The sequence below is a fragment of the Mobula birostris genome, chromosome 11 (genome assembly GCF_030028105.1).
Source record: "Mobula birostris isolate sMobBir1 chromosome 11, sMobBir1.hap1, whole genome shotgun sequence".
NCBI lineage: Eukaryota > Metazoa > Chordata > Chondrichthyes > Myliobatiformes > Myliobatidae > Mobula > Mobula birostris.
Window position 1 is genome coordinate 42,495,895 of NC_092380.1, and position 20,231 is coordinate 42,516,125.

Genomic DNA, 20,231 nt, shown 5'->3' on the forward strand with positions numbered 1-20,231 from the left:
CACCTGTGATTCAACCAACAAGTAATGTCATCAGCAAACTGAAGTATAGCATTGGAGCTGTACTTAGCCTCTCAGTCATAAAGCAGGTAGGGCGAGGACTAAGCACACCACCTTGTGGTATACCTGTGCTGATGGAGACTGTGGAGGAGACATTGCCAATCCGAACTGACTGAGATCTGCAAATGTGGAAATCGAGGATCTAATTGCACAAGGAAGTATTGAGGCCAAGGTCTTGGAGCTTATTGATTAGTTTTGAGGGGATGATACTATTGAATGCTGAGCTGTAGTTGATAAAGAGCATCCTGATGTGTATATCTTTGCTGTTCTGAGGTTGAGTGAAGAGCCAAGGAAATGACATCTGCTGTTGCTCCGGTAGGCAAATTGGAGTGGATCCAAGGCAGGAGTTGATGTGTTTCATCACCAACCTCTCAGTATTTCATCACAGTAGATACAAATGCTACTGGTTAATAATCATTTAGACCACCACCCCCCCCCCCCCCACCTCCACCACCATTACTAAGCACCTATTCTTAGTAATAGCAAGTACACTCGCGTTTCCCCCGGCCTTCTTAAATTGGAAGTGCCTAGTAGTCCAAAATATTGAGTGATTATATTCCCTTGAAGTTTACTGTAGAGGAAAAGAAAGCATCTCAAGGAAAATATTGAATTGGGGCAGAGCAGAGTCAAAGAAACTTAGCAACAAAAAAATTATAGTGTTTCAGCAAATAATGGCAGTACAAACTCAAGACAGGAATCTTCTACCCCTCTGCTCAATCATGTTTATAAACAGATATGACTACAATCTGAGTCACAAACCAGTCCATCAGATTAGACAATTCTACATGTCCCTCTACTGTTTTAGAAAGATGAGAGGATACTGATCATATTGGCCAGTTAGCCTTATACCCGTAGTTGGGAAATTACGTTAGTCAATGATCAAAGGGAATGAATGAACATATTGAAATATTTCAAAACGATGTGGCAAAAGCTGGTTGTGGAATTAAGATGCAAAACATCTCATTGAGAGATTGAATAGGATTTGTGTCCGTATGATACCATGTCTTTAGCTTTCAGCATCTTCTTATCTTGCCATCTTAGTCCCGCTGACTGTTTGCAGCTATACGAATTGGTTCATCTTGCATCTGTTCAGCAGGACTTGCATCCATTCTGATGTGCTTTGAGAGTTTGCTGATGAAACACCTGCCTGAGGAGTGACTTGGATCTGCTCCAATTTGCCTACCTGCACAACAGGTCAACAGCAGATGTCATTTCATTGGCCCTTCACTGGAATATCTGGACAGTGACGATGCACACATCAGGATGCTCTACAGTGACTACAGCTCAGCATTCAAAACTATCAACCCCTCATAACTAATCACTAAAGACCTAGGCCTCAATATCTCCTTGTGCAACAGGATCCTCAATTTGCTCACTTTCAGACCTCAGTCATTTCAGATTGGTAACAACATCTCCAAATTCTCCATCAGCACAGATGCACCACAAAGCTTTGTGCTTAACCCCCTGCTCTATTCACTTTATAGTTGTGACTGTGAGGCTAAGCACAGCTCCAATGCCATATTTAAGTTTGCTGACGACACCTCTGTTGTTGAGAGATTAAAAGTCCGGCTGAGTGATGTCATAACAACAACCTCTCACTCAATGTCAGCAAGACCAAGGAGCTGATTACCAGAGAGGTCCATGAGCCAGTCCTCATCAGGAGATTAGATTAGATTATGAGAACACGCAGTCCTTTTTTATTGTCATTTAGTAATGCATGCATTAAGAAATGATACAATATTCCTCCGGTGTGATATCACTGTTGACCTTCTGTGTTCCTTATTGGTTCTTCTGGCTGAGAGTTTTATTAACACTGATCTCCATTGCTGTCGGCCTACTATGGTGGGATTCTTCCATCCTTCTGTCCTGTTGAACTGAACTGTTGGCACGTCTTGAGTTCTGTGAATGGGTGTGAGTTCTTATGCTGATATGTTCCACAGATCGTCAGTTCTCAGGGTTCTGTAACAGAGGGTAAGTGGGAGCCTACCGTCCTGTCGTTGTATGAGGTCCTGTTCATTCAGGTCCGGGTAGTAGGGGAATGAAGACCCTCGAGATGTTGGAGCATTTCCATGCTCCATAACTTGCAGGAGGTGGAGGGTCTGTTAAACTGTCTTTGAATGTCAGGAGCAGATGGTCTCAAAGTGATAGGATTTTGGGGGTTTGTGGTGGGGTTGGGGTAAAGAGATGTATAACAGATTTTCCCCACCAGGAAGCAATTAGACTTGTTCTTTATTGTGGGAGGGTGAGTGTGGTTTCCTCAGCATGTTGTGGCAGAGTGGGTGTGAGCTGGATAGTGTCCAGGGTTTAAAGAGATGGGTCATATGGTTAGGCTTTCCAACTTCAGAAATGTTTGTCTGGTGGTGAAGGGAGTGGATTTGCAAGAATGGAGGACTGAAGGTGCTGTATTTAAATATGTGTAGCATTGGGAATAAGGTGGATAAACTTGTAGTGCAATTAGAGATTGGTCAGTATGATGTTGTGGGCATCACTGAGTCATAGCTGAAAAAAGGCCATAGTTGGGAGCTTAACATCGAAGGATATACTTTGTATGGAAAGGACAGGCAGAAAGGCATAGACAGTGGTGTGGCGCAGTTGGTAAGAGATGGAATCACATCTTCAGAAGAGGTGACATAGGGTCAAGAGAATGCTGAATCTTTGTGGGTGGAGTTAAGGAATTGCAAGAGTAAAGAAACCATTATAGGAATCATATATTGGCCTCCAAATAGTAGCCAAGATGTTGAGATTGCAAAGGGAGCTGGAAAAGACATGTAATAAGGGTAAATGACACAATTGTAATGGGGGACTTCAATATGCAATGGGATTGGGAAAATCAGGTTGGTGTCGGATCGCAAGAGAGGGAATTTGTTGAATACCTACAAGATGGCTTCTTAGAGCAGCTTGTGCTTGAGCCTTAGATGGCTATCTTAGATTGGGTGTTGTATAATAACCCAGATCTTATTAGGAAGCTTAAGGTAAAAGAACCCTTAGGAATCAGTGATCATAATATGATTGAACTCGTACTGCAATTTGACATGGAGAAGTATAAGTCACATGTATCAGTATCACAATGGAATAAAGGGAACTACAGAGGCTTGAGAGAGGAGCTTGCCCAGGTGGATTGGAGGAGGATACTGGTGGGGATGACGGCAGAGCAGAGGTGGCTAAAGATTCTGGGAATGGTTCACAAGCTGCAGGCTAGATATGTCTCACAGGAGAAATTGTTCTCAAATGGCAGGGTAGGCAACCGTGGCTAATTAGGGAATTTAAGGACTGCATAAAAGCCAAGGAAAGGGCATATAAGGTGGCAAAAGTAAGTGGAAAATTGGGAGATTGGGAAGCTTTCAAAATCCAACAAAAGGCAACTAAAAAGCTATAAGAAGGGAAAAGATAAAATACAAGGGCAAACTAGCCAACAATATAAAGCAAGATACCAACTATATAAAGCTATATAAAGAGTAAAAAGGAGGTGAGAGTTGGTATTGGACCACTGGAAAATGATACTGGTGAGGTAGTAATGAAGCAGTAAATAAATGGCAGATGAACTTAATGGGTATTTTGCATCAGTCTTCACTGTGGAAGACGCTAACAGTGTGGCAGATGTCTGTGAGTGTCAGGGAGCAGGAGTGAATGCCATTGCTATTACAAAGCAAAAAGTGCCAGGCAAACTGAAAGGTCTTAAGGTGGATAAGTCACCTGGACCAGATGGACTACATCCCAGAGTCCTGAGAGAGGTTGCTGAAGAGATAACGGATGCATTGATCATGATCTTTCAAGAATTGGTTGATTCTGGTTTGTTCCCGGAGGACTGGAAGATTGCAAATGTCACTCCACTCTTTAAGAAGGGAGGAAGGCAAAAGAAAGGAAATTATTGGCTAGTTAACCTAACCACAGTGGTTGGGGAGTAGTTGGAGTCTATTATTAAGGATGAGGTTTCGGGGCATTTGGAGACCGATGATAAAAGAAGTCAAAGTCAGCATGGTTTTTGTAAAGGGAAATCTTGCCTGACAAATCTGTTAGAGTTCTTCGAGGAAGTAACAAGCAGGGTGGACAAAGGAGAGGCAGTGGAAGTCATTTACTTGGATTTTCAGAAGACATTTGATAAGGTGCCGCACATGATGCTGCTTAACAAGATAAAATCCTATGGCATTACAGGAAAGATACTGGCATGGATAGGGGAATGGCTGACAGGCAGGAGGTAGCAAGTGGGAATAAAGGGAGCCTTTTCTGGTTGGCTGCCGGTGACTAGTGGTGTTCGTCAGGGGTCAGTATTGGGACCACTACTTTTCACATTGTTTGTCAATGCTTTAGATAAAGGAATTGATGGCTTTGTGGCAAAGTTTGTGAATGATATGAAGATAGGTTGGGGGGTATGTAGTGTTGAGGAAGCAATGCGATTGCAGCAGAACTTGGACAAATTGGAAGAATGGGCAAAAAAATGGCAGATGGAATACAGTGTTGGGAAATGTATGATAATGCACTTTGGAACAATAGTGCAGACTATTATCTAAATGGAGAGAAAATTCAAACATCAAAGGTGCAGACTCCTCTAAGGCTAATTTACAAGGTGAGTCTGTGGTAAAGAAGGCAAATGCAATGTTGGCATTTATTTCAAGCGAAATAGAATATAAAAGCAAGGAGATGATGCTGAGGCTTTATAAGACACTAGTCAAGCTGCACTTGGAATATTGTCAACAGTTTTGGGCCCCATATCTCAGAAAGGATGTGTTGTCATTGGAGAGAGTCCAGAGGAGGTTCATGAGGATGGTTCTGGGAATGAAGGGGTTAACATGAGCATTTGGCAGCTTTGGGCCTGTACTCACTGGAATTTAGAAGAATGCAAGGGGATCTCATTGAAATATACCGTATATTGAAAGGACTAAATAGGGTGGATGTGGAGAGGATGTTTCCTATGGTGGGGGTATCCAGAACTAGAGAGCACAGCCTCAAGATTGAGGGGTGACCTTTTAGAACAGAGGTAAGGAGGAATTTTTTTAGCCAGGGAGTAGTGAATCTGTGGAATGCGCTGCCACAGACTGCAGTGATGGAGGCCAATTCCGTGCGTATATTTATGGTGGAAGGTGATTGTTTCTTGAGTAGTCTGGGCATCAAAGGATGTGGTGAAAAGGCAGGTGTATGGGATTCAGTGGGATCCAGGATAGCCATGGCAGAGCAGACTCGATGGGCTGAATGGCTCCTGTGTCTTATGGAGTGATAGACCAATCAGGGGAGTGTGAGTCAGTGATGGATTGGGAGGGGTAGGGTAAGTCATGAATAATTGATTTGCAGTGTGGGGCGAGTCAGGAGAAACAGCTGGGGGACAGGTCATAGGAGTGGAAGTTGGGAATGACAGGTCAGGAGGGGAGAGGGACCCGGGAGTGACAGGTTGGACAGGTCAGGAGGAGGGCAAGTTGGGAATGATAAGATAAGATATAAGAGCAGAAGTAGGCCATTCAGCCCATCATATCTTATATGGGCTGATCCAATTTTTCCAGTCATCCCCACTCCCCACCTTTACCCCATACCCTTTGATGCCCTGGCTAATCAAGAACCTATCTATCTCTGCCTTAAATGCACCCAATGACTTGGCCTCCACAGCCGCTTGTGGCAAAACATTCCACAGATTTACCACCCTCTGACTAAAGTAATTTCTCCGGATCTCTGTTCTAAATGGACGTCCTTCAATCCTGAAGTCGTGCCCTCTTGTCCTAGACTCCCCTACCATGGGAAATAACTTTGCCATATCTAATCTGTTCAGACCTTTTAACATTCGGAATGTTTCTGTGCGATCCCCCTCATTCTCCTGAACTCCAGGGAATGCAGCCCAAGAGCTGCCGGATGTTCCTCATACGGTAACCCTTTCATTCCTGGAATCATTCTTGTGAATCTTCTCTGAACCTTCTCCAATGTCAGTATGTCCTTTCTAAAATAAGGAGCCCAAAACTGCACACAATACTGCAAGTGTGGTCTCACGATTGCCTTATAGAGCCTCAACATCACATCCCTGCTCTTATATTCTATACCTCGAGAAATGATTGCCAACAGTTCATTCGCTTTCTTCACCACCAACTCAACCTGGAGGTTAACCTTTAGGGTATCTTGCACAAGGACTCCCAAATCCCTTTGCATCTCTGCATTTTGAATTCTCTCCCCACCTAAATAATAATCTGCCTGTTTATTTCTTCCACCAAAGTGCGTGACCATACATTTTCCAACATTGTATTTCATTTACCACTTCTTTGCCCATTCCCCTAAACTATCTAAGTCTCTCTGCAGACTCTGTGTTTCCTCAACACTACCTGCTCCTCTACTTATTTTTGTATCATCAGCAAATTTAGACACAAATCCATTAATCCCATAGTCCAAGTCATTGACATACATCCTAAAATGCAGTGGTCCCAGCACCAAACCCTGTGGAACTCCCCTGGTAACTGGCAGCTAGCCAGAATAGGATCCTTTTATTCCCAGTCTCTGTTTTCTGCCGACCAGCCAATTCTCCATCCATGCTCGTAACTCCCCTGTAATTCTATGGGCTCTTATCTTGCTAAGCAGCCTCATGTGTGGCACCTTGTCAAAGGCTTTCTGAAAATCCAAGTATACCGCATCTACTGCATCTCCTTTGTCCACCGTGCTTGTAATTTCCTCAAAACATTGCAGTAGGTTAGTCAGGCAGGATTTTCCTTTCAGCAAACCATGCTGGCTTTGGCCTATTTTGTCATGTGCCTCCAGATATTCTGTCATCTCATCCCTAACAATTGATTCCAACAACTTCCCAAACCACTGATGTCAAGCTAACAGGTCTATAGTTTCCTTTCTGCTGCCTCCCACCCTTCTTAAATAGCAGAGTAACATTTGCAATTTTCCACTCACCTAGTACAATGCCAGAATCTATTGATTATGGAAAGATCATCATTAAAGCCTCCGCGATCTTTCCAGCCATTTCCTTCAGAACCTGAGGGTGCATTCCATCAGGTCCAGGAGATTTATCCACCCTCAGACCATGTGTCAGGAGGGGAGTGTGAGTCAGGAGTGATGGGCTGTGGAGAGGTGGGGGCAAGTTAGGAGTGATAGTTCATTTCTGGAGTGATGGCAGATTGAGAGAGGGTTGGTTCTGGGTTGATGACAGGATAGGAGTGATGGTCAATTTGTGGAAAATTTGGGTCAGAAAAATCCTTAGGTGGCATGCTGCCTTGGTCATAGAGTCATAAAGTAGAGCACAGACACACACTTCAGCCCATCTTGTCGATGCTGAAACCATTTAACCTGCCTACACCCGTCAGCCTGCACAACCCTTCATTGCCCTACCGTCCAAGTACCTATCTAAACTTCGCTCAAATGTTGAAATTGAGCTCACATGCACTACTTATGCTGGCAGTTCATTCCACACTCTCACAACCCTCTGAGTGAAAGTTTTACCCCATATTCCCCTTGAGCTTTTCACCTTTCACCTTAGCCCATGACCTCCAGTTGTCAACACTCCCAACCTCAATGGAAAAAGCCTGTTTGCATTTACCCTATCTATACCCTCGTAATTTTGTATTGCTCTTTCAAATTTCCTCCCAATCTCTGTTCTATTTGGATTGCGGTTTGGATTGCTGGCATCTGTTGTGCTGAGCTCACAGCTAATGTCGAATGTGATGTTCCTATTTTCCAGCATCATTCGGACTTGCCCACCCCATGACTTGTGCTTCATGTTGATTCTGGAGCAGCTATTTTAGGTACGCCTCCCACCCTTGGCTGTTCGATTGGGGAGCTGAGAATAGCTTGTACAGCCACAGTCTGGGTATGCGGCCCAAAATCTTCCTTTCGCCACCCAGCACCCTTGAAGTCAGACCCCACCCCACCCACCCCACCCCACCCGCTGCTGAGCCCTCAGTCACCGGACTGCTTGGAGAGTGAGAAAAATTGATAGGGATATCGGAAAGTGGCAAGTTCAATTTTGTTTTCTTATTGTCGTAGGTGTACATGGGGTGTAAATACCATGAAAATTAACTTTCTTCAGCAGCACAATCCGTTACGAGGACAAACATAAATTAACAAACCTAAATTAACACAAGTTACATGTACATAATGTGCACAAGTCCAAAATAAACAAAGCAAGGTTAAGAGAGAGAGCGTGTAAAAATAGACTGAGGTAATGGAAGGGTTCTTCAAGTCATTCAAGAACTTGACATCAATCAGGAAGAAACTGCTAGGTCTTCAGATACCTGGACCTCTTGCCTGATGATGGAAAGAGGGAAGATACAGATTAGGCAACTACTTCTGCTTTTCTGTTGACTCACTTTTCATGTGAATGACCTCTTGTGCCTGTGTCAGCCCTTGTTGAAAATATCCCAGCCACCCCTGGCCCAGTGCCTCCCCAATCAGATGGCCAGGTATTCTGGGACAGGACTGATTTTGGAAAAAAAAACACGACCTTTCACTGCTTTTGGTGGTGATAGCTTGCTCCTCCTGCAGAATATTTTGGGGTGGCATTGGGATGCAGTGTTGTTTGTGTGCTCAGTTACAGAGACCCAGAGTCTGTACGAAATACCACAGCTTTAAAATAAATGAGTGACATTGGCTGGTCAGTCCCTTGCAAGGGCTTGTTCCTCCTCTGCTCTGCCCTGCCCTGCCCAGCCCAGCCCAGCCCTGCCCTGCCCACATGCTGCTGGCTATTACAGGCCCAGATCGGGTGACAGGGCGGGATTGGAGCTGGGACTCGGAGGAATGTGATTGTGATATCTACTTGTCACAGACGTCATGCTAATAAAATGAATAGGAGCCTATTAATAACAATCATTTGGCAACTAAAAGCGAGGACAGGGAGAGAAAGAGAGACAGAGCTGGGTGAAGGAACCTCTCTGCAGTAGTGTGGGGAGTGTGGATTTTCCTTCTGCTGTTGTAAGTTATCTTTAACGGTAATGTAACCAATTGCCTTTGTCCCCGCCTGGGAGGTACCAGAGGGGCAATGTGTGATTGTCGTCCTTCTGGTGCCCGGACTACACAGAAACTGAAGACAAGTTGATAATAGACAAGACAGCTAGTTTGGTGTCATACTTCTGTTGTGGAACGCTGTAAAATCAGCATTTGGAACACATTCCCTCTCACAGTAGATGGACACCTAGGTATAAAGGGCAGCGCATTGCAGGTAATGGAGAACCCATTTTGATGTCTGTTTGCCTCCCCTGTTCTCTCCCCCCCCCCACCCCCAACCACTGCTGTGCAGGCACAGTCCTGTTGTCACAATGAAACGTTGCCCTAACCCCCTGCAACGTCACACTGAAACTCTGCTTCTCCTGTGTGAGTCATGTCAAAAAATCTTTGTGCTTCTCTGATCGTCAGCCTGCCTCCATAGCACTGCTGGCTGCCTGAATTATGCTATTTGTTTTCCTGTAACTATGCTCTCTGTGGGTCGTGTGGTGATGGCTGTCCCAGTCTCCTTTGGAGTACGGGTGGAAATGGCAAGTTGGTCAGATGGTGACTGAAGGAAGAGGAGTGAAACTTGTATTTTGTAAATGAAGTTGAGCTCAGTCCTGATGACCTGCTCTTCTATATGCACCCACACAACGGGATGTTTTTACTTTAAGATCTAGCTGTCAGTGTCTCGTGGGCACTTTGCATTCCAGCTCCGTCAGCATGTGGGAGGTTCTTGATGAGATTCCCAGCAGATGCAGGCCCCAGGGTGCAGAGCTCCATACTGTGATGATGAGGTGCAGCGATAACCTATCTTCCTGGTAACCAGGTGATCGGAGCCTCCTGTACTTGGTGTGCAGTCCACCATTCTCACTGAAAGACTTCCGTCTACTGCACAGCTGGAAATTAGGGACTGGAAAACATCAGATACTCTTGAGGTTGCCTGGCAGTGTCTGTTGTGGTGGAGAGTGGGGTGAGTGCTCTGACCTGGGTTCGTTCTTCCTGATATTGTTGAGTTAAGCATCAGATTTTATCATATTTGTCAGCTCTGCTGCATCCTTGAGTTCTTTCGTTTGTCTCAATGCAGTTTGGCACTGCACATTAGTCTAACTTCTGTTTCTTTCAGGGTGTTTTCAGCTCAACTGGGATCAGAGGGTTATCCCCAGCCGATGTTGGCTGTTTACTATTTTGGCAGTAGTGAATCCCGTCAGCATTGCTGTTTTGTCAATAGGCTGTGGGCAGCGGAGTCCAAGAATCTATCCATGTCATAAATATGGCAATAGTTCTGCATCAGGAATAAAATTACAACTTTTTACTGCACAGGAACATCATTCTTACCATCCCCACCATGTCTACACGGTACCTCCCCTCAACACAGGAATATCCTTTCCCCCATTCCCACCTTGGTGGACCCCCTCACATTCTGGACTTGCCTTACTGCGCTCGCTTCTCCCTACAGGAAATTGACCACTGAGTCTTGAGTTTATATACCAGCACACACACGCACATTGAGTTAGGTGTGTGTGGGTGTGTGTCCACATGTGGCGGGGGGGTGGGGTAGTTTGTGAATCATAATTTGGGTGCGGTGAGCTGAATGCATGTGCCTGTGTATGCAAAGGGACGTAGCCCTGTGTGTGCCTGCATATGCACAGTTGGGTCAGTGTGCATGCACGCAGAGAAAACGATGTTGTATGAATGCTCTGGGAGATGGTTCCATCCGTACATTTGTGCATGAGGAGCTGTTTGCGTGTTAGTGCACTGGTGTATGAAGAGGATGCTGTCTCTGTGTCAGTGTACACTCATAGGGAACCATCTGTGCACATACAGGGGAGGCAGGCTGTGTGAAGAGCAGGTTACGTGCATGCACTCGCGAGGCTAGTTCAGTGAGCGTGCAGAGATACCTAGTTGTGCAGTAGTGTGTTCACGCCTGTCCAAAATGTCAGGGAAATCTCACTCTCCGAATGTAGGTATGTTTTGGGGGCTCAGTCTCAGATTCAGCCCAATGTGTATCCACAGAGAGCTGTCTATGCATGTACACTCGGAGATCTGTGGGTGTGTGTGGATGTACAGTGCCTGTTTAAAAAGTATTCACCCCCCTTTGCAAGTTTTCATGTTTTATTGTTTTACAACATTGAATCACAGAGGTTTAATTTGGCTTTTTTGATACTGATCAACAGAAAAAGACTCAGTGAAACCAGATCACTACAAAGTGATCTAAATTAATTACAAATATAAAACAAAATAATCGATTGCATAAGTGTTCATCCCCTTCAAGTCAGTATTTAGTACATGCACTTTTGGCAGCAATTACAGCCTTGAGTCTGGGTGGATAGGTCTCTATCAGCTTTGCACATCTGGACACTGCAATTTTTCCCCATTCTTCTTTATGAAACTGCTCAGGCTCTATCAGATTGCGCAGAGATCATGAGTGAACAGCCCTTTTCAAGTCCAGGCACAAATTCTCAATTGGATTGGGTTCTAGACTCTGACTTGGCCACTCCAAGACATTAACTTTGTTTTTAAATCATTCCTGTGTAGCTTTAGCTTTATGCTTGGGGTTATTGTCTTGCTAGAATACAAATCTTTTCCAAGTCACAGTTCGCTTGCAAACTGCATCAGGTTTTCCTCCAGGATTTCCCTGTATTTTGCTGCATTTCATTTCACAATCCTTCTAGGACCTGCTGCAGTGAAGCATTTATTTCAAGGGGAATAGAATATAAAAGCAAGATAAATACTGAGCCTTTATAAGACACTAGTCAGACAGAACTTGGAGTATTGTCAACAGTTCTGGGCCCCATATCTCAGAAAGAATGTGTTGCTATTGGAGAGAGTCCAGAGGAGGTTCATGAGGATGATTCCGGGAATGAAGGGGTTAACATATGAGGAGCATTTGGCAGCTTTGGGTTGTACTCACTGGAACTCAGAGGAGTACAGGGGGATTTCATTGGAACCTACCAAATGTTGAAAGGACAAGATAAGGTGGATGTGGAGAGAATGTTTCCTATGGTGGGGGTATCCAGAACTAGGTGGCACAGCCTCAAAATTGAGAAGCAACCTTTTAGAACAGCAGTAAGGAGGAATTATTTTTATTAGCCAGAGTAGTGAATCTGTGGAATACGCTGCCACAGACTGAGGAGGAGTCCGTGCGTATATTTAAGGTGGAAGTTGATCGTTTCTTGGTTGGTCAGGGTATCATAGGATATGGTGAGAAGGTTGAGTGGGATCCAGGATCAGCCATGATGGAATGGCAGAGCAGACTCGATGGGCTGAATGACCTAATTCTGCTCCTATGTCTTGTGGTCTTACCCCTACAGCATGATGCAGCCATCACCATGCTTCACAGTAGGGATGGTGTGTTTTTGATCATGTATGAGCTTGGCTTATGCCAGGCATAATGTTTAGTCTGATGGCCAAAAAGCTCAATTTGGTTTCATCAGACCATAGAACCTTCTTCCAGCTGAATTCAGAGTCTCCCACATGCCTTCTGGCAAACTCTAGCTGAGAATTCATGTGAGATTTTTTTCAACAGTGGCTTTCTCTTTGCCACTCTCCTATAAAGCTGTGACTAGTAAAGTACCCAGGCAACAGTTGTTGTAAGTGCAGTCTCTCCCATCTCAGCCACTGAAGCTTGTAACTCCTCCAGAGTTGTCATAGGTCTCTGAGTGGCCTCCCTCACTAGTCCCCTTCTTGCACAGTCACTCAGTTTTTGAGGACGACCTGCTTTAGGCAGATTTACAGCTGTGACATATTCTTTCCATTTCTTGATTGACTTAACTGTACTCCAAGGGATATTCAGTGGCTTAGAAATTTTCTTGTATCCATCTCCTGACTTGTGCTTTTCAATAACTTTTTCGTGGAGTTGCTTGGAGTGTTCTTTTGTCTTCACGGTGTAGTTTTTGCCAGGATACTGACTCACCAGCAGTCGGACCTTCCTGATACAGGTGTACTTTTACTACAATCAATTTAAACATCTTGACTGCATACAGGTCTCCAAAAACAGATCTCCATTTGACTAATTATGTGACTTCTTAAACCAGTGATGATTTTGTTGTGCCCTTTTAAAGGGGTTGAATACTTATGCATCAATTATTTTGTGTTCTATATCTGTAATTAATTTAGATCACCTTGTAGAGATCTGTTTTCACTTTCATACAAACGAGTCTTTTTCTGTTGATCAGTGTCAAAGAAGCCAAATTAGATCCACTATGATTCCATGTTGTAAAATATGAAAACTTCCAGGGGGTGGGGGGGGGTGGGAGTGGGGGTGAATACTTTTTAAGGCACTGTACGCAAACATGCATGTGCAGCTGGGTCCAAGGGAACTGGTTCTGTGTGTTTGTATGTGTTTATGGGCAACTGGCTATGTATGTCTGTGTGCACGTCTGTAGAGGAAGCTGCTCTGGCTGGGTATGCGTGTAGACATTCATGCAAGGACTGCTAGCTCTCTCTGAGTGTGTGCATGCAAGGAAAGTGGGCAGCTTATGTACATGTGCATGACTGTAGGGAAGCTGGTACGATGTTTACATGTGCATAGTGTGAGCCAGTTGTGTGAATCTGTGCTTACCCTCAGGAAACTAGTTTATGTGCACAAAGGGAAGTGACTGTGTGTGTGTGTGTGTGTGTGTGTATGTATATATTATAAATAAAAATAAAATATGGTGGGCAGAGTGTGTGACCCTGCTGGGGGGAGGTGTGTCAGGCGGACGGAGTGTGTGACCCTGCTGGGGGGAGGTGCGTCAGGCGGACGGAGTGTGTGACTCTGCTGGGGGGAGGTGCGTCAGGCGGACGGAGTGTGTGACCCTGCGGGGGGAGGTGTGTGTGTGTGTGTGTATGTACGTGTAAACCACAAGAGCTGGCTATACACATGTGAACATCAGCTTGTGCAAAGTGTGACTGTGTGTGCCTGCATTGAGATGTGGGTGGGTATGTGTGTAGGAGTTGGCTGCATGCAGTGTTTCATTGCCCACCCCTAGCTGTCCTTGAGTACATAGAGCATTGCGGCACAGTACAGGCCTTTCAGTGCATGATGTTGTGCCGGCAAGTTAACCGACTGTAAAATCAATCTAACACTTCTCTCCTACATAAACCATTTTTGTAAATCATCCATGTGCCTATCGAAAAATTTCTTAACTACCCCTAATATATCTTGCTCTAACACCACTACCCTGGCTTGGTGTTCCAGGCACCACTCTCTGGAGAGAGTCGTGCTGAGCTGTCTCCTCAAGCTCCTGTAGTCCTTGAGGTGTGTGTGTTGTTCGGGAGAGAGTTCCGGGATTATCCCTAGTGTTGTTCGGGAGAGGGTTCCGGGATTATCCCTAGTGTTTACCCATAGTGTTGTTCGGGAGAGAGTTCCGGGATTATCCCTAGTGTTTACCCATAGTGCTGTTCGGGAGAGAGTTCCGGGATTATCCCTAGTGTTTACCCATAGTGTTGTTCGGGACAGAGTTCCGGGATTATCCCTAGTGTTGTTCGGGAGAGAGTTCTGGGATTATCCCTAGTGTTTACCCATAGTGCTGTTTGGGAGAGGGTTCCGGGATTATCCCCAGTGTTTACCCATAGTGTTGTTCGGGAGAGAGTTCCGGGATTATCCCCAGTGTTTACCCATAGTATTGTTTGGGAGAGAGTTCTGGGATTCTCACCCAGTGAAGAAATAGCAATATATTTCAAGTTAGGATAGTCTGTGGCTTGGAAATTGATAGTGCAACTTCCCCGGTTAATGGTAAGGCTCCATGGCATAAAAAAAAGTTGGGAACCCTGCTGTTGATGATATAAAATGCTGCCACTGTGTGTCGGTGGTGGAGTGAGGGAAGAGTTGTGGATGAGATGGGCTGCTGTGTTCGGTGTGGTGTCCAGCTTCTTGACTGTTGTTGAAGCTGCACCCATCCAGGCAAATGGAGAGTGTCCCTCACACTCCTAACTTGAGTCATGACGTTGATAGACAGGGTTTGGAGGACAGATTTAGAAGGTGAGTTACTCTCTGCAGGATTCCCAGCCTTTGACTATTCCCGTAGCCCCATTGTGTATATGACTATTTCAATTCCATTTCTAGTCACCCCCCCACTGGATATTGATAGTGGGGGAATTCAGTGTTGGTAATGGCATTGAATATCAGAGGGTGGCACTGGATTTTCTCTTGGTGGATATACTGTATCCATATGCACAGAGCTGGCTGTGTGTGTCTGTTCCAGCTAGTGTGCAAAGGGAACTGGGTCTGCGTGCACGAGTATGTCCATGTGTTGGCTATGTGTGGACAGGGTGAGTTGATTATCTTTATATGGGAGCAGTTTGTGTGTGTGTGTGTGTCGAAACCTTGCCTTGCGCATTTGAACCCAAATCATATATTCTGAAAACTCAGTAGATCGAGTAGCAAAACCACGGAATGCCAAAAAGTAGCCTTTCTCTGCTGCTCTGTCACATGTTCTTGAATCTACTCTTCATCCATGCCTCCACACTTTATTCTGTGGTTTTTGATCTTGATGATGAGCCAATGATGTAAAATTCAATAAATATCTTTGGAGAGTCCAGTGAGATTTACAGGAAGATGTTTTTTACTTGACATTGCTACCTGCCGCACCTCCAACAGTGTCCTTTGGTTGGCTGCAGGGTCGTCAGACAGGGGCTTCCAACAGTGCCCTTTGGTCATCAGCCAGGGGCCGCCATTCACTGATGTTTTGCTCCCTACGCCCTGGTACGTCTCCTGGTGGTGGAGCAGTGGCAGGGACATCTCCACCCCCTGCAGCGTCCAGTGGGGTGAGTTGGTTCCCCAATTTCTGTCCTTCCTCCTCAGCCACAACCAAAAGCTGCCTTTTCTGCCTCTTCGGCCGACCCTCTGGTGGCCCTCCTGAGCCTCGCTCCAGTCGCTGCCATGTCACAGAGTAACCTTGTTGTCGATGCGCCGACAAAGCCCTGGCATTCTACCTCCACAGGGAAGAGGATGGTCCTCCAGCTGCCTTCCTTGCGCTCAGCTGCCAGGTCTGAGTACCTCAGCCTTTTCCTCATGGGCAGCCTCCATTCCTTTCTCCCGTGGGATGGTGAACTCGATGAGGAGAACGGTTTTGGCCACCATGAACCACAGTACTACGCCTGGGCAGAGAGATGTGGTGATTTCCGTGGGGACTGCAGTCGTCTGCCGAGATCTGCCCTCGTGTTCCATTCCTTGCCTGTGGAGAGGAGACTTGAAGGAGCTCTTGGGTGGGTATATTCAGCCTTAACAAATGGGATGAGTTGCCTTTCTGCTGTGGAAAGGCTGCTTCTGGCATCTCTGCCAGTTTCTTTAGGCCCTTGTCGTGCCACCTTCTTTAGTGCCCTTGGGACAATGCAGTCTTGCATCCTGCCAAGACGTGTTGGAAGTTGGCATTGGTGGTATCACACTGTCCTCACTGTCAAACCATTGGTGAAGATTGGGGCAGGGCAAGGTGTCATAGGTTGCCCTGATGAGGAAGCTGAGTCAGACTGGCTGAATGACCTGCTGATGGTGCCTTCCCTTGTTGTCGTCCAGCTTCCCTGGCAGCCCTGTGCCACTGCCTTCACCCTGCAGGACTCATGTTCTATCCTTGTCACCTCTTCCGCTACCATGGCTTTCCTCTTTTTCTTCAAGGCCTTGGTCCAGAAACGTGCTGCCTTCCCCCAGCCAAGTCCTGCATGTCCAACCTCTTGGTAGTGCAGCCTGCTGGCAGCCTGGTCTTCTTCAGCTTGAGCTCTCCATTTACTGGGGCATTGGCACTCCTCACCCGCGGGTCAGTGGACTCCCTCAGCTCAAAGACCAGTCGAGTTTTCTCCTGCTTGTACCCCAGGCTGATGTACCTCAGTGGCAGCTGTAACATCTTCTTCCCGAAGAGCCCAGAGTCCACTGAGGCAGCCCCAGCCATTTCTGAATGTACGAGTTGGCTGTCCCGCCCATCCTACTAGCTGTTGATGAGGGGCCACATCGACCTCTGGTAGCACCACACTTTATACTTTCTGGGTAGTTGTCTCTGGTCGATTCTAACCAGGCCCTCTGCGAGCTGTTTCTGTGCTCCTTTTCGCATCTGCCTGTCAGAGAGCTCTGCGATGTACTGCCTCCCAAGGCTGCCTGGCCAACGATGGGATTTCCTCGCCCCCTACAACAAAGGTGATGTCGCTTCTGACCCCTTTTCAGAGGGGTGTGCTTTGCGATTTGGAGGGCTTGATCTTCATCCTTGCCCATGTCACTCGCCCGTCCAGCCTCTCAGCAGCCGCCTTGTGCACGCACCCGTCTGAGGGATACTTGTGACGTACGCCATCCATGTAGCTTCAGTGGAGGAAGCCTCTGTCCTGGTGGTAGCTTTATCTCTCCTCCTTGCTCCAATAAGGATGATCTAAAAGGCTGCTACAAGAAGAATGAGAGAGATGGAACTCCCCATTGCAATGTCTATCACATCAGCTGCTTTTGCCCTATTGATACTTGATAACAAAAAAAACACTTTGGGGATATTTGTACACTATTTGCCTTCAACAAATCTCTGCTAGCTTCCTCCAATCAATCCAGTGAGTGCACACTCTGTTTCAGATCATTGTTTCTAGAACTTTCCCCACTAGAGGTTAAAACAAATTGCATTGGATTCCTCATTAGCTTAAGGAGAAGCCAGAGAGTGGTAGTAGATGATTGCCTCTCTGACTGGAGGCCTGTGACTAGTGGGGTATGGCGGGGACCAGTGCTGGGTCTGGTGTTGTCTGTCATCTATATCAGCCAGCTTGGGTGATAACGTGGTGATGTGGATCAGTGAACTTGCAGAGGAAAGGCTGTCAAATGGATCTGGACTAGCTGAAAAATGGCTGAAGGAATTTAAAGCGGACAAGTGTGAGGTGTTGCACTTCCTCAAGGACAGATTAAGATAGAGCACTGAGAGCAGTAGTGGGAATGTAGGAATGCAGGTCCAATATTCCTTGAAAGTGGTGTCTCAGGCAGATGAATATAAAGAGCTTATGACACGTTGGACCATAAATCAGTTCAAGAGCTGGGATGTTATGCTGCAGTTGTACAAGATGTTGGTGTTGGCAAATTTGGAATAGTGTATGCAGTTTTGGGCATCTATAAGAGCACAGAAGACATTTATAAGGACGTTGCCAGGTCTTGACTGAGTTATACAGAAAAGGTTGAACAGGTTGGGACTCTATTCCCTGGAGCGTAGGAGATTGAGAGGAGATTTGATAGAGGTATACAAAATTATGAGGGGTATAGATAGGGTAGATGCAAGCAGGCTTTCCCACTGAGGTTGGGTGAGACTGGAACCATAGGTTGTAAGTTAAGGGTGAAATATTTAAGGGGAACCTGAAGGCCACAAGGACCACACCTATCCTTATCTACAGCTATCCTGGAAGTGCCCTCGCAATTTGCCTTACTCCAATTTAAACTCTCCCACAAGGACTATACCTACCCTTATCTACAGCTATCCTGGGAGTGTCCTCGCAATTTGCCTTACTCCAATTTAAACTCTCCCACAGGGACTATACCTATCCTTATCTAGAGCTGTCCTGGGAGATGAGGATTTGTAGTCACTGTTACCCCACTGTTCACCCACTATAAGGTCAGTCACCTGGCCAGGTATTACCCAACACCTGATGAGATCCCTTCCCCATTTTTCTAAACTCCAGCAAATAAAGGACTAGTGCCATCAAATGCTCTTCATACATTAACCCTTTAATTCCTGAGATCATCTTTGTGAACCTCTTCTGGACCTTCTCCAATGCCAGCACATCCTTTCTTAAGTAAGGTACCCAAAATTGTTCACAATACTCCAAGTGCAGTCTAACCAATGCCTTTTAAAGCCTCAGCATTACATCCTTGCTTTTATATTCTGGTCCTCTCAAAATGAGTGCCAACATTCCATTTGCCTGACTCAACCTGCAAGATAACGTCTCAGGAATCCTGCACGAGGACATCCAGGTCTCTCTGCACCTCTGATATCTGAATTTTCTCCCCATTAAAAAAAATAGTCTTTGCCTTTTTTCTTTCTACTGAAATGCATGACCATAAACTTCCCTACACTATATTCCATCTGCCACTTTGCCCATTCTCCTAAACAGTCTAAATCCTTCTGCAGATTTCCCGTTTCCTCAACACTACCTGCCCCTCCACGTATCTTTGCATCATCTGCAAACTTGGCCAAAAAGCCATCAATTCCATCATTGAATTCATACACATATAATGTGAAGTGGTCCCAACAACGATCCTTGCAGAACACCATTAGTCACCAGTAGCCAACCAGAGAATCTTTCCAATTTAACTACCTTTCCTATAGCAGACAACCAAAGCTGTACACAGTTCTCCAATGGTCTATACAGTTGCAATATAATATTCCAACTCATATACACAATGCCCTGAATGAAGGCCAGTGAGCCAAACACCTTTTTTCACTACCCTGTTGATCTGTAACAACTCTCAGCTGTATTCCCAAATCCCTGTCTTCCATTACTGCCCCTAATGGCCTTCCATCCTTAACCTACATTTTCAGCTGGTGTTCATTTCCAAAATGCATCACCTCACACTTATCGGTATTGAAATCTATTTGTCACACCTTAGCCCACTTCCATAACTGATGAAGAGCCCCTGTGATCTACGATAAGCTTCTTCACTGTCAACAGCACTGTTAACTAGAAACTTACCGTTTAAGCCTTGTGCATTTGCATTGTATTAGATATTTTAACCATGGGAAAAGATACCAGCTTTTACTCTATCTGTGCCTCAATCTTTTATACGTCACCAAGGTCTCCCATTAACTGGGCCACAGCCCTCCTTACCTTTCCTATCCATTCACTTATCCAAAGTTACAATCAAACACACATCCACCACTTCTGCTGGCAGCTAGTTCCACACTTGCACCACCCTCTTTATTTTTTAATATTAGGATTAATTTTGTTCTTCAATCTAATCTAATCTATACAGCAAAACTCAAAATACAAGTAAATTTTATTATCAAAGTAGATATCTGTCATAATATATCTGATAACTCAGCAGTAGTTGGGTGTATAAAGGGAGGACGGGAGAATGAATACAGGGTGGAGGGCTTTGTCAAATGGTGCGAGCTGAATCATCTGCAGTTCAACATCAGTAAGACAAAGGACGTAGATGCTTTATTGATCCCAAAGGAAATTACAGTGTCACAGTACCATTACAATTGTACAGATATAAATATCAGAAGAGAAGTAGTAAGAATAAAAAATAAGTTACCACAACAGTCTAACAGGTGGGGGGGGGGGGGGTCATCACTTCCCCAGCTATAGGTTGACTCATTATAGAGCCCAATGGCCAATGGGAAGAATGA

At 45.4% G+C, this 20,231-nt stretch overlaps 1 protein-coding gene across 8 annotated transcripts in view; it reads left to right on the forward strand.

Moving 5' to 3' along the window:
• pacsin3 (protein kinase C and casein kinase substrate in neurons 3) overlaps positions 1-20,231 on the forward strand; it is a 106,848-nt gene that overhangs the window by 28,281 nt on the left and 58,336 nt on the right. For 2 of the 8 annotated variants that reach the window (XM_072272142.1, XM_072272144.1), the window contains exon 1: positions 8,837-9,184. The exons of 1 other annotated variant lie outside the window; for it this stretch is intronic. The gene's annotated coding sequence lies outside the window, so the exon portion shown is untranslated. Of the gene's footprint in view, positions 1-1,799; positions 2,029-8,835; positions 9,185-9,721; positions 9,923-20,231 lie in introns of those variants that run through there. 5 more of the 8 variants (XM_072272139.1, XM_072272138.1, XM_072272136.1 and 2 more) reach the window with 5 other exon arrangements.